The sequence below is a fragment of the Lathamus discolor genome, chromosome 2, assembly GCF_037157495.1.
Source record: "Lathamus discolor isolate bLatDis1 chromosome 2, bLatDis1.hap1, whole genome shotgun sequence".
NCBI lineage: Eukaryota > Metazoa > Chordata > Aves > Psittaciformes > Psittacidae > Lathamus > Lathamus discolor.
In genome coordinates, this window is record NC_088885.1 from 111,725,444 (window position 1) to 111,737,253 (window position 11,810).

Consider the following 11,810-nt stretch of genomic DNA (forward strand, 5'->3'; position numbering starts at 1 on the left):
GGCTGATGGCCATGGCATCGCTGTGTTTTGTGCCACTGTACTGGGCAGGCTGGAACTCCAACAGGGACTTGAGTCACAGGGACAGTGACCTGTGGATGAGTCCATGTGGGAGCAGGACACACAGAAGTATTCCTGGCTGTGGATAAGAGCAGAAGCAAGGGGAGTGAGTGAGCAGCTGCGTGGTTCTGAGTTACTGGCTGGGCTTAAACCATGACAACAGAGCAGGTACACCCCTAGGAAGACTGCAGCCATGGGTAAGGACATGTTGGAACAGGTTTACTTTTGGAAGGACTGTAGCTGTGGGTTAGGTCACACAGGTATCTCTCTGAAGGCATTGTGGCCGATTGAGGTGATGCTGGAGCAGGTGCACCACAAAGCAACTGTTGCTGTGGATCAGCCTGTGCCAAAGTAGGTACACCCCTGAAGAGACTGTGGCTCCTAGATAAGGCTCCACTTGGAGCAGGTACACACCTAAGGAACTGCAGTCTGTGGACAAGTCCAAGCCAGAGCAAGGGTTGGAGTTCATTACAATGTTAAACCCTATGTTCTGGTCCAAAGGGATCAGGGGTGGATATTATAATGGAAATACCTATAAATTGTTGGAACCCATCATTTGGATTGTATGTTATAGGAATTACTATAGCAGGAACTATATGAACCAATGGAGGACAACCCTTACAGAAAGCAGTGGAAGTGCAGCAAGTGACCCAACTTGAGCTGGCTTTGGTGCCCACTAACTTCATGCAACACATCATCTCTCCTGTTCTGAGTGACCACCAGAACAGATGCAGCCCAAAGTCATGGACTAAATGAACTCAGTGGGCATTTTGTGGACATTTATAGACATTTTACAGGCATTTCACAGAGGTGCTCCATAGACTAACAATGATATATGTGTATTGTTGCAAAGGATGGAAAAGGGTATGGTAGTTAATGAGTTTGTATTGGACAGTGTAGGACCTGAATAGTACATAAATGGTATGGAATAAGAGGAGGTGCTGGGTTTGGTTGCAGTAGAGTTGACTTTCTTCATAGTAGCTAGGAGAAAGCTACGTTTTGGATTTGGGTGGAAAACAATGTTGATAATACAGAGATGTTTTCGTTATTGCTGAATGGTGCTTACACAGAGTCAAGGCGTTTTCTGCTCCTCACACCACTCCAACACTGAGCAGGCTGAGGCTGCCCAAGAAGTTGGGATGGGACAGAGCCAGGACAGCTGACCCCAGCTGACCACAGGGATATTCCAGACCATATGTTGTCATGATCAGCGTACAGAGCTGGGGGGAGAAGAAGGAAAAGGGTAAATCAAAGTGATGACATTTGTCCTCCCACGTAACTGTTACATGTGACGGAGATGGCTAAACCTACCTGTCAATGGGAAATGGTGAGTGAATTCCTGGTTTTGTTTTCCTTGCATTCATGTCTTTTGCCTTACCTGTTAAACTGTCTTTATCTCAACCCACGAGTTTTCTCACCTTCTGATTCTCTTCCCCCATCTCACTTTGATCGAGTGGAGTGGCTGTGTGGTGTTTAGCTGCCAGCTGGTGTTAAACCATGAGTGCTCATAGCAGCGATATGAGGGCCAGTAGCTCTTTTGTTAAACCAAAGATTTCTTCTAAAGCAGTACATAGTAGGACCATAGCCTTGGCTTAAAGCACTGGCTGTAATTTCGTGCAAGATGCAACAAATAGGTGTTACTCACAAAGGGAGGGAGAGCAGCAAAGGTTGCCCTTTGGATAGTTATGACTTGAACTTTGTGGCTGTGAATTCTTCAGACTGGGATTTTTAAACAGCCTTACGTCTTTGGACTTACAAACCCCTGGTTTTCCCTTAGCAATTTGTACAATATTCATAACCTTCCAAACCCTTTACTCACATCTGTGGGTGCTTACTGCAACAGGGAACCATGTTGTGTCCTGCAGAAACAAGCCTGCTTGGTTTTTAGGTGTATGGTTTATTTTCCAAATAGCATAAAATCTTCTCAGTTGCTGATAGAGAGAAGCCATAGTCAAAAAAAAGACTGATGGATTGGAGCTTAAATAAAAAAACAGCCTTTAGATATACCATGCGTTATTGTTCACACAACATTCAGTTATGAAGTCTTCATTGTGTACCAATTCAACTACATACTTGCTAAACATTCTTGAGTCAGCAACACAAGCAGGACTGCCTTGTTCCACCCTTACGATGGGTTTTTAGAAATAAAGTAAAATCAATAACCATGACAGGGCTCCCTCAGTGGACAGACATCCAGCATGCCATGGAGTTGTCTCTACCAAGAAGCATTTCCCCAGGCTTCAGGGAAGTCATAAACTATGTAGGAGGAATGAGGGTCACAAAGCTCTCCCAGCCAGCTACATCACTGCTTGTGAGCAGGTTCAAGAAAGCCAGCAGCAGAGCACCTTGTTCAGTTGTGGACAGACTGGGTAGAGAAAGAAGGAATCAGAAGATAATGGGTAAGAGTGGAGAAGTTAAAACTCTTCATGCTTTCTAAACACTGGATTTGGGAATACACTGTATGTACATGTGTTGCTTACGGTATAACAATCTTGTTTCCAAAGCTTATAGAGACAGTCATCCATTATGTTGAAGGAAATTCCAAAGAAGGACCAACCTTCTTTGAAGAACCATTCTACCTGAAGAGCCTTTGCTGCGGAGCTGCACCAGTTAAGGCTGTTTAACATCTCTTACCAATACTGCTATGCTGCCTTGGTGATTGCACCCCATCATCAGCAGTGCCATGCACCAAAGGTTGGCCAAGTGCTTGACAAGGGGGCACAACATAAAATAGACATAGACTGGGGCAGCCACAAGGTTTAAGACTGACCAGTCTGCCTTTCTGATTTTAAAAGTAGAAAGGGTTTAATTATATATGTATACATATATAGTATACATATATATGCATAAATCGTTCATAATTGCTTTGTGGCTGGGAAGAGGATTGTGCTCACACCAACAAGCACCCAGTCAAGGGGAGTCCAGCAGAAACAAGTCTCTGTACAGGTTAAAATTACAGTGGAAATGCGCAGCCCTGTTCCGTGAAGCCTGACTTACCACATACAACAGCCTTTTCAGGCGGAGAGCAATGCTTGTGACAGTCCCTTCCTCCAGCTGCCTCCACCTTTGCCCCTCAGGCTCCCCACTCTTCTCCTTGGGTAAGTGTCTGTGCCCACCTCTCTCCACAGCTGATCCCTCCTCTCATATAATCAGCATTAGCTCACTAATTAGATAATCATAGAACCATAGAATTATTCAAGTTGGAAAAGACCTTTAAGATCATCAAGTCCAACTGTTAACCCAGCACTGTCAAATCCACCACTAAACCATGTCACTAAGCACCACATCTATATGTCTTTTGAATACCTCCAGGGATGGTCATTCGGATACTTCCCTGGGCAGCCTGTTCTGATGATTGACAACCCTTTCAGTGAAGACATTTTTCCTAATATCAAACCAAATGGCTTGTACTAGAAGGCAGCTTGGTCATCTATGTTTAAAGAAAGCCATTGAGTTGGGCACATAACTTGCATCCAAATAAACAGCCTGCTTTTCAAGAACTACTAAGCATCACCTATACATCCTGTTTATATCCAGTATATACATACATATGTATACACCGTGTGTATATCCTGTTTGATTTCAGTGGAGCTGTAGGTTGCTCCTCACTTTTGCAAGTCAGGTCCTTGGGCACCTAAGAACATATTTGGAAAACTGACTTCAGGCTTTTTTTTTCTTTTTGTTTTAATCTTGGCCATAAATTCTATCACTTATGAGTCAAAACCCCATCTGCTCCAAATTTGCACTTGATTTTGTGCACAAATAGAGTTCACACATGTAAGTCCTGTCATTTGTGTGCTCCCAGAGGCAGCGCATAAATTACCTATGCACAAAACAAGAGGTCAGTCGGCTTTACCTCGTGCACCGCCGGGTAAGTGCACATCAAAGGGCATATTGTGTTCTTGGAATGAGAATAAGGAGTCCTGGCGTGGGTCACCCCCTCCAAGCAGAAACGCTGCTTTTCTTGGGCACAAATAAAACCCCTAACAACTTAAAAACCTGCCAGAATTAATCAGGCAGTGGAAGGTTCAGAAGGAGTCAGGGTCTGGGTTAGCATTAACAGCTAGCACCACAGATTTCACAGAGCTGTTTGAAACCTGGGTTTGACCTTAGAACAGACAGTAGTAAGTCTTCATTAGAACTGATGCCCATTTTATGACATGGCTGTGAGAAGCAGTGTTAAATATGACATTAAAATACTTCTATCTATCTGATCAGTATAAATGGAAGTAAGAAATTCAAAGCCTGTTAGATGGAAACTATCAAACCCCGTAGAAACCACAGGGTTAACTCAGATCAGCCAACATGAAGTTAAATACCAAGTGCTCCTTTGCAAAAGTACTAACTGCGTAAGTGTGTTCCGCAGCATGGTATTTCACATGACTCCTTTGGGCCCTCTTCTAGGTGAACTTCTGATGGAAGGCAAGTGCTTCAAAAAAGCGGGCACGTCACTTTGACTGCTTTATACTCCAGACATCATCTGTACAAAAAGAAGGATCTTGGTAAGAAGCGAGGGAGGAAAGACACTGACTGAGTGAATCTTCCCCAGATAAATAAATTAAAAACATAGTAACACACAATGACTACCACAGCTTGTAAATTAAGGGAGTAACGGGTGCACAGCGAGGCTCTGATATATAGCCTGGAGGAGGAACAACTTCATCTGAACTACAAACAATTCATTTCAAAAAAGAAATACTTTGAAGAAAAACATTGCCTCCAGACCAGCTTATGAATCATAGAATCACAGAAGCATAGAATGGCTTGGATTGGAAGGGACCGCAAAGATCATCTAGTTCCAACCCCTCTGCCATGGGCAGAGACATAAAGCATACCAAAAGGCAATCCTGGTATTCCATTAGCAACATAAACTGCTGGAACTGTCCCCCAAGTCTGGCATAGAAGTCAATGGGTTTGACAGCTCAAGTTAACCACTATAGTGGACAAGCGTGGCTCAGGACAGCATGCTACACTGCCCCAGGAAATACAGTGCCCTCCACAGGTATCTGAAATAGCTGCAAATGCTGCTCAGGTCAGCACCTGCTCTGAGCTCTACGGTGCAGGTAGAGGGTGACAGCCTGCACCATACTTCTGCTGTTGGAATCTGGCAATCCTGACCATCAGCTAGCATCTCCATGGAGTATATCTCCGAACTGAGACATCTCAGCTTTGCCAGAGCCACCTGGTTGTCTCTGAGCAGTGATACCCTGTGAGATGCATGTGCACCCAGAGTCATTTGACCTTGTGGGCCACGAGAAGAGGGAAAGAATTTGCTTTGTCTTAATTTTGTTTGCCCTTCTGTTCCCAAGGCCAAAGACAAAGCCATTACCATTAAGCCAACCTAGCAGGACCCTTTTGGTGACCCCATGGAAATGTGAGTCACAGCTTCAGCATGCAATGTCTCACACTTAGAAAGCATGCCGACAACAGGGCTATAGCTCTACCAGAATAAAGAAGGAGAGGAAATGAGTGTAATATCTTTTCCTCCAAACTGGCCACAGTGAGCTGGTAAAAGTAACAGTAAGATTCCTGGAGTGGTCACAGGAGGCTAGGCATGGACCTGAAGGCCTCCAAGAAGAAATCAGTTTCTGTATGTCTTTTCTGAAAGCAACTTTTCATCTCCCTGTTTCACAGATGTTCCCATTTCCAAAATCCTGGGGATTTATTTTCTTTTTTTTCTTTTTTTCCCTTTTCCATAAGAATAACAGCAGTCCCATTTGTAGTTTCCTGTTACATTTTATACTTGTTACTTCTAAAAGATAGGGCTAAACCATACTTCAGGTCTTACTCAAGATCTGGACAAAGTTTCAACTGCTTTCAAGAAGTAGTTTTGGCCAAAACATACTTCACATTAAGAGTCAGACTCATGATTATTTAACCTTAAGTCTTTTGTTTCCTTTTGGATGAACAAGATTTTGTGAGAGCTATTTTAACCTCCAAGCGGGTACAACTGCAAAAGCCCATTGAGACAAACAGACTTTACAGGAGCAAGCTGTAAGATTGTGTGCACAGGCAGGTTTGCTAGAGATGTACACATGTACATACAAATGCAGGATGCAGCTGGGTAGTAGAGCTGCAACCTAAATCTCAGTCTTGCACTCAAAAACTAAAATCAGCTTGTAATAAGCAGAACTTGGCCAGACTTCTCTGGAGTTCAGTTAAGCAACCCTTTGGACAAAGAATGCTTCAGTAAAGATATGCCTTAGGACTTTCTTTCCTCTTCATCTTCAGTTGAAACGCTGATAACGAATACTTCTTTTAATCACTTCCCTGACTTTATAAGACCCTCAACTTATGCTGTCTCTGTGTTGGGAGCTCCATGTACAAAACTGATTGACTCCTCAATCACTAAGAAAACATGCAGTACCAGCATTAGCTTGTAACTTTTCAAATCTTGGCAGAGCTTGCATTCAACCTCTCAGCTTCCACTCAACTTTCTTGTCTTGTTTTTAAGTTTGTTTCTTTCAAGCACAACTGAAGGAATCTGCACTCCCCTCCTCCCCTTCTCAAAACCAGACTTTTGCATCCATCAGTCTCACTGGCACCTTCACCACTAGGCATCATACATTTCTGTGCTGTGACTGCAGGCAAGTCCTTAACAACAAAAACTTCAAAAAAAATCTAAATTTAATGGTATCTGAAGGTTAAATGCTGTGCAAAGCGAGGGAAGACAGTGACAGCAGAGCACTCAATCACCGTATAGTTTCTCATCCCAATGAAAGCATCCTTTGAGAGTCTGCCGAGGTGTTGTCTAGCTTATATGATACAGTGCAGTGCCCATCAGCACTTCTGTTTGGAAGCTTGCTTCTTAGAAATCACCAGCAGGCTCATTATTCATAAATCAGAAGGCGGCTTTCAACCAGGCCTGGGAATCTGGAGACGCTGCATGAAGAGGGAGTTCTGTCTGCTCTGTGGGTTTCAGACCAACAGGGGCGGGGGGGCTGGCGTGGCTTCCTATCCTTGTGCACTCAATCAAGTGAATTGCACAACCACGCTGCTTTGCTCTATTGAATGTAATGTTTCCTGAAGCGTCATTCATGAGCACTACAACTTCTGGTTGCTGAGGAGTGTGTGAGGGGGCCCACAGTCTAATAATGTAAAACAAGCTATCTAAGGGAAGGCAGGAAGGTGTTCTTTCCATCGGATACACTGAAAAGTGCCGATGTATTTAAAATGTACTTTTTATCTCTACAATATCAGGTGAGAGGTAGCTCCTCGCATCTAAACGTCTCTCCACTGATTTTAGGAGTTTAAAATATCTTCTTGCTTTAGCAAGAATTTTGAAATTGTGACCTTAGAGTTTGTAGCTAGGTGTTATTCTTTATTATTATTTAAATAAGTCTCACCTTAACTGAAACACACTCAAGAAAGAACACTTGGAGAGAGGAATGTTGTCCTCAGAGGCTCTGGAGATGTCTCATCCTGTCTCCTTTGGTAGGACACAAACAACAAAATAGATTGCTTTGGGTCCATCTTTCTATATGATTTCCAAATCAGAAATTTCTGCAGATGGAGAAGACATCATTAATAAATCCCCTCACAGGATCAGGACTTTAGACTCTGAAGTTGTCTTTTGAAAGAGAAAGTTCAAAACAAATGTGTATTGGTCCATTTTGGAAAGAGAAAGGATATGGTCCCTAAGTCAATCAGACCCCAAATCAATGTAATGTGTGGCCTCTGTATTTCTGTCATCCAAGAGGTTCCCAAAACCTGCTCAGGCCAACAGGAGTTTTCCAGTGACATCAGTGCACTTTAGAGCAGGCATTCACCTAAGGACCCACAGGCAAAAACTTCCTTTTGAGCACCCTGGTCTAGTGGAAGGTGTGCCTGCCCACGCCGGGGAGTTGGAACGAGATGATCTTTAAGGTCGCTCCCAACCCAAACCATTCTGTGATTCTATGATTCTTGTCCTTCCTTATCTGCTGAGGAAGACAGGGTCAATTTTAGTGCTCGTGTAAACAGAAATGTATGCAGTTGAGGAGCATCAGTAATTTAAAAGATCATATAACTGACTCCCACCTGGGAGGATTATTATATGAAATGCACTAGTGATGTCTCCAACCTCTCTTACTATGGAAATGCTGAATAAGCAAAAACTAGTAAGTTGGGTAATAGCATGTTCCAGACAAAAAAAAGTACCATTATTCATTCAAATCCATTAACTGTGTTAAGAAAGGAGAAGGTGATTCATTCCAACTCTTCTCTACTTCAGTAGAAAGCAGCTGCTTTTTAATCATCAGGGATGGTTGTGTGATTGAAATAGAGACTGCTAGCTGAATTACCATAAAAACCTGCCAATTAATTAACTGAGCTCCATATAGCCAAAAATAATAGTGCTTAAAAGCAGCTTGTCGTATCTCTGTTGAGAACGGACACCTGTCTGCTCTGGTAACTATGAAGAACAAGAACCTCAGGGACAAAGAATGTAATACGTTGACTGATATCTGTGCATTTTGAAAGGTTCGCTGGCTGTTTCTTATATTCGTCACGTCAAGTTTCTCTGCCTTTCAATCTGTACTTCTTTAAGACCCTCACCCAGACTTTGATTCAGGGCCCCCTCCAGCTACAGTTACCGTCAGCAAACAGCAGTTGAGGCAAACCCACTTCTACTTGAGAACAGCATAAAAAACATTACAGCAAAATCATAGAAATTAATACTAGTCCATCAAAATGGAAAATAATCAGGTCCCATAATATATTTCTGGATGTTTAATTCATCTCTCAAAGATCCAAAATCCCCTCCCAGCAAAGTATGCATCAACAGCTTATTTCAAGGTATCTTTAACACAGAAATAATAGAAGGCCAGCTCAGCTCTTTCCAATTATCCCAGCTGTATAGTTGTTTAATAGATAGCATGAATGTGCATAACTCTTCTTAACATTTGCCATCATCATAGATTTACCACTATAGCTTACAGAACCTGTAAGCATGGACAAGACAACCTCTGTATTGTACACATGACTGGTAACACAGAGCAGTATTCCAGGGGTGACAAAGTGAAACTGGCTATTTGACTGCTCAACAGCTGCACCTCTAGAGCCATTTTAAGTCCATATGACCAATAATCTACCACGTTTCAAAGCTACCTACTGTTCTGCAAAGAAAGCAGGGGGAGTAGTAATTATTTTTCCTCAAATTCTACAGAACTGGGACTACAACTTCCTTCAGATTTATTTACTTAAAACTAAACACTTTGACTCAGTTTCTGAAAATTATAACATTATAGACAAAAGGCAAATGTTATTTTGGGTTCTAGAAGTCTAAAAAGAGGCTGTGCTGGTTTTGGCTGGGATGGAGTTAATTTTCTTATAGCAGCTAGTAGAAGGCTATGTTTTTGATTTGTGCTGAAAACAATGTTGATAATACAGTGATGTTTTTGTTATTGCTGAGTAGTGATTACACAGAGTCAAGGGCTTTTCTTCTCCTCACACCACCCTGCTAGTGAGTAGGTCGGGGATCATAGAATCATAGAATCATAGAATAGTTAGGGTTAGAAAGGACCTTCAGATCATCAAGTTCCAACCCCCCTGCGATGGGCAGGGACACCTCACACTAAACCATCTCACCCAAGGCTTTGTCCAACCAGGATCACCTCCTTCGACCTGCTGGTCACGCTCCTTTTGATGCAGCCCAGGATACGGTTGGCTTTCTGGGCTGCGAGCGCACACTGAAGCTGGCTCATGTTCATTTTCTCATTGACCAACACCCCCAAGTCCTTCTCCACAGGGCCGCTCTGAATCTCTTCTCTGCCCAACCTGTGGCTGTGCCTGGGATTGCTCCGACCCAGGTGTAGGACCTTGCATTTGGCATGGATGAACTTCATAAGGCTGGCATCAGCCCACCTCACAAGCGTGTCAAAGTCCCCCTGGATGGCATCCCTTCCCTCCAGCATATCAACTGCACAGGAAGTTGTTAGAGCACATGCCTACAGCCTACCCAACTGACCACAGGGATATCCCATACCCATATAGTGTCATGCTTAGCATATAGAGCTGAGGGGGAGGGGAAAGAGGGGTGTCAGAGTGATGGCATTTGTCTTCCCAAGTAACCGTTGGGCACGAAGGAGCCCTGCTGTCCTGGAGATGGCTGAACCTGCCTGGTAAGAGGAAGTAGTGAACAAATCCCTTGTTTTGCTTTGCTTGTGTGTGCAGTTTTTGCTTTACCTATTAAACTGTCTTTATCTCAGCCTATGAGTTTCCTCACTTTTACTCTTGCAGTTCTCACCCTCATCCCAGCGTGTGAGGACTGGGTGAGTGGCTGCATGGGGTCTACTTGCCAGTTAGGTTAAACCACCACAGAGGCAAAGACTTGTTTTTTATCTTGGGTATCGTTTCTGTGTATCAGTCTCTCTTGGTAAGTCTTTATATACCTCACACTAAACCATCCCACCCATCCCATTGAAGAACTGTCTTCAATGTGTAAATGAGAGACAATGCTAAGGTAAGACGGAACAAACCTTGCTTAGTCAGTGCCTTCCTGATCAGGGTATGTCTTACAGCAAAATAGAGTTTATGCTGCCTTCAGCTTGCTTTGAAAGCATACTTTTGTTCAAGTCTTGTCTGGCGATTTCTTGAATCATAGTGTGTTGTTTGGAGCTAAGTGATGTTTTGCTTCAATTTCAGACATTTGATTAATAGAGTGTGTTTATACTGCTTATACCCTTCCCTCTTGTTTGTTGGATGAAAACAGACCTGCTGTACAACATGGGAAAATGGTCTCATCGGGGACTGAGTAATATGATGGAAACTACAATGTGTGTATGAGAGAGTGTGAGTGGGAGAAAATGCTCTCTTCTATTTCCTGTCAAGCTGAGGGTGAGGCTGGCAGAGACCCAATTCCTCCAGGGAGTTTATTTAAACTGTGATACAAAAGTTATTCTGAAAAGATGGAGGGACTCCTGACAGCACTCAGCTGCTTTATTGACTGCTGCAACAAATCCGCTCTTGGTTTGAACCCCCAGACCAAAGGGTAGCTTGAAAGAAGAAGCTGAGCTTGTGGTGATGCTAAAATTTGGGGAAGGATTTGGGATGAAGGGAGCTGCAGTTGACATGAAGTTCTGTGCAGATTAAGCTTGCAGTGTCAGAAAGCATTCTGCAGTATGGACACAGTGGAACTGAGTGTTTTGGTCTGGGAAATGGTTTGCAGGTACGTCAGGCTGAGGATCAGGCAATCATCCCTGCTAAAGAAAGGTTTTAACATGGCCAAATCCAGTGTTTTTTGAAAGCACCAAGGGAAAGAAGGTTTCTAAGGAAAACACTTGGTCTGTGATAACTGAGAGGGGTCTGCCTAAGTCTGAATAAGTTTGTACAAAGCTGAATAACACCATCCTGAGCAAATGCTGTCAGCAGGTGGAAAACAGCACTAGGAAGGGCTAGAGGGAATCCAGGCAACAGGTCTGTGTCCTTCAGATGGCACTTGGGGATCTCAGAGCAATGGAAAGCTTATTTTTGTTCACCAGGCCAGACTATTTTTAGGCAGCGAGGGCTGTATGCTATACATATCTGTTGTCATTGTGCAAGGCAGTACAACCTGTATTGCTAGCACATTCCTGTTCTTCTAGTTGGATGGACAAAGAGCTGAGGAAAGAGGGTTTTACAGGTGCAGGTATTTATTAGCATTTTGACAACTGTTTCATAGAGTTGCAGCAACTAGCTGATGAAGAACTAATGAAAACAGAGTTGAATAATTTGAACCCCCTGTGGCAGCAGGGGATTGCGGGATGTTTCGTGGCGTTGTTTTTGTAAGAAAGCCA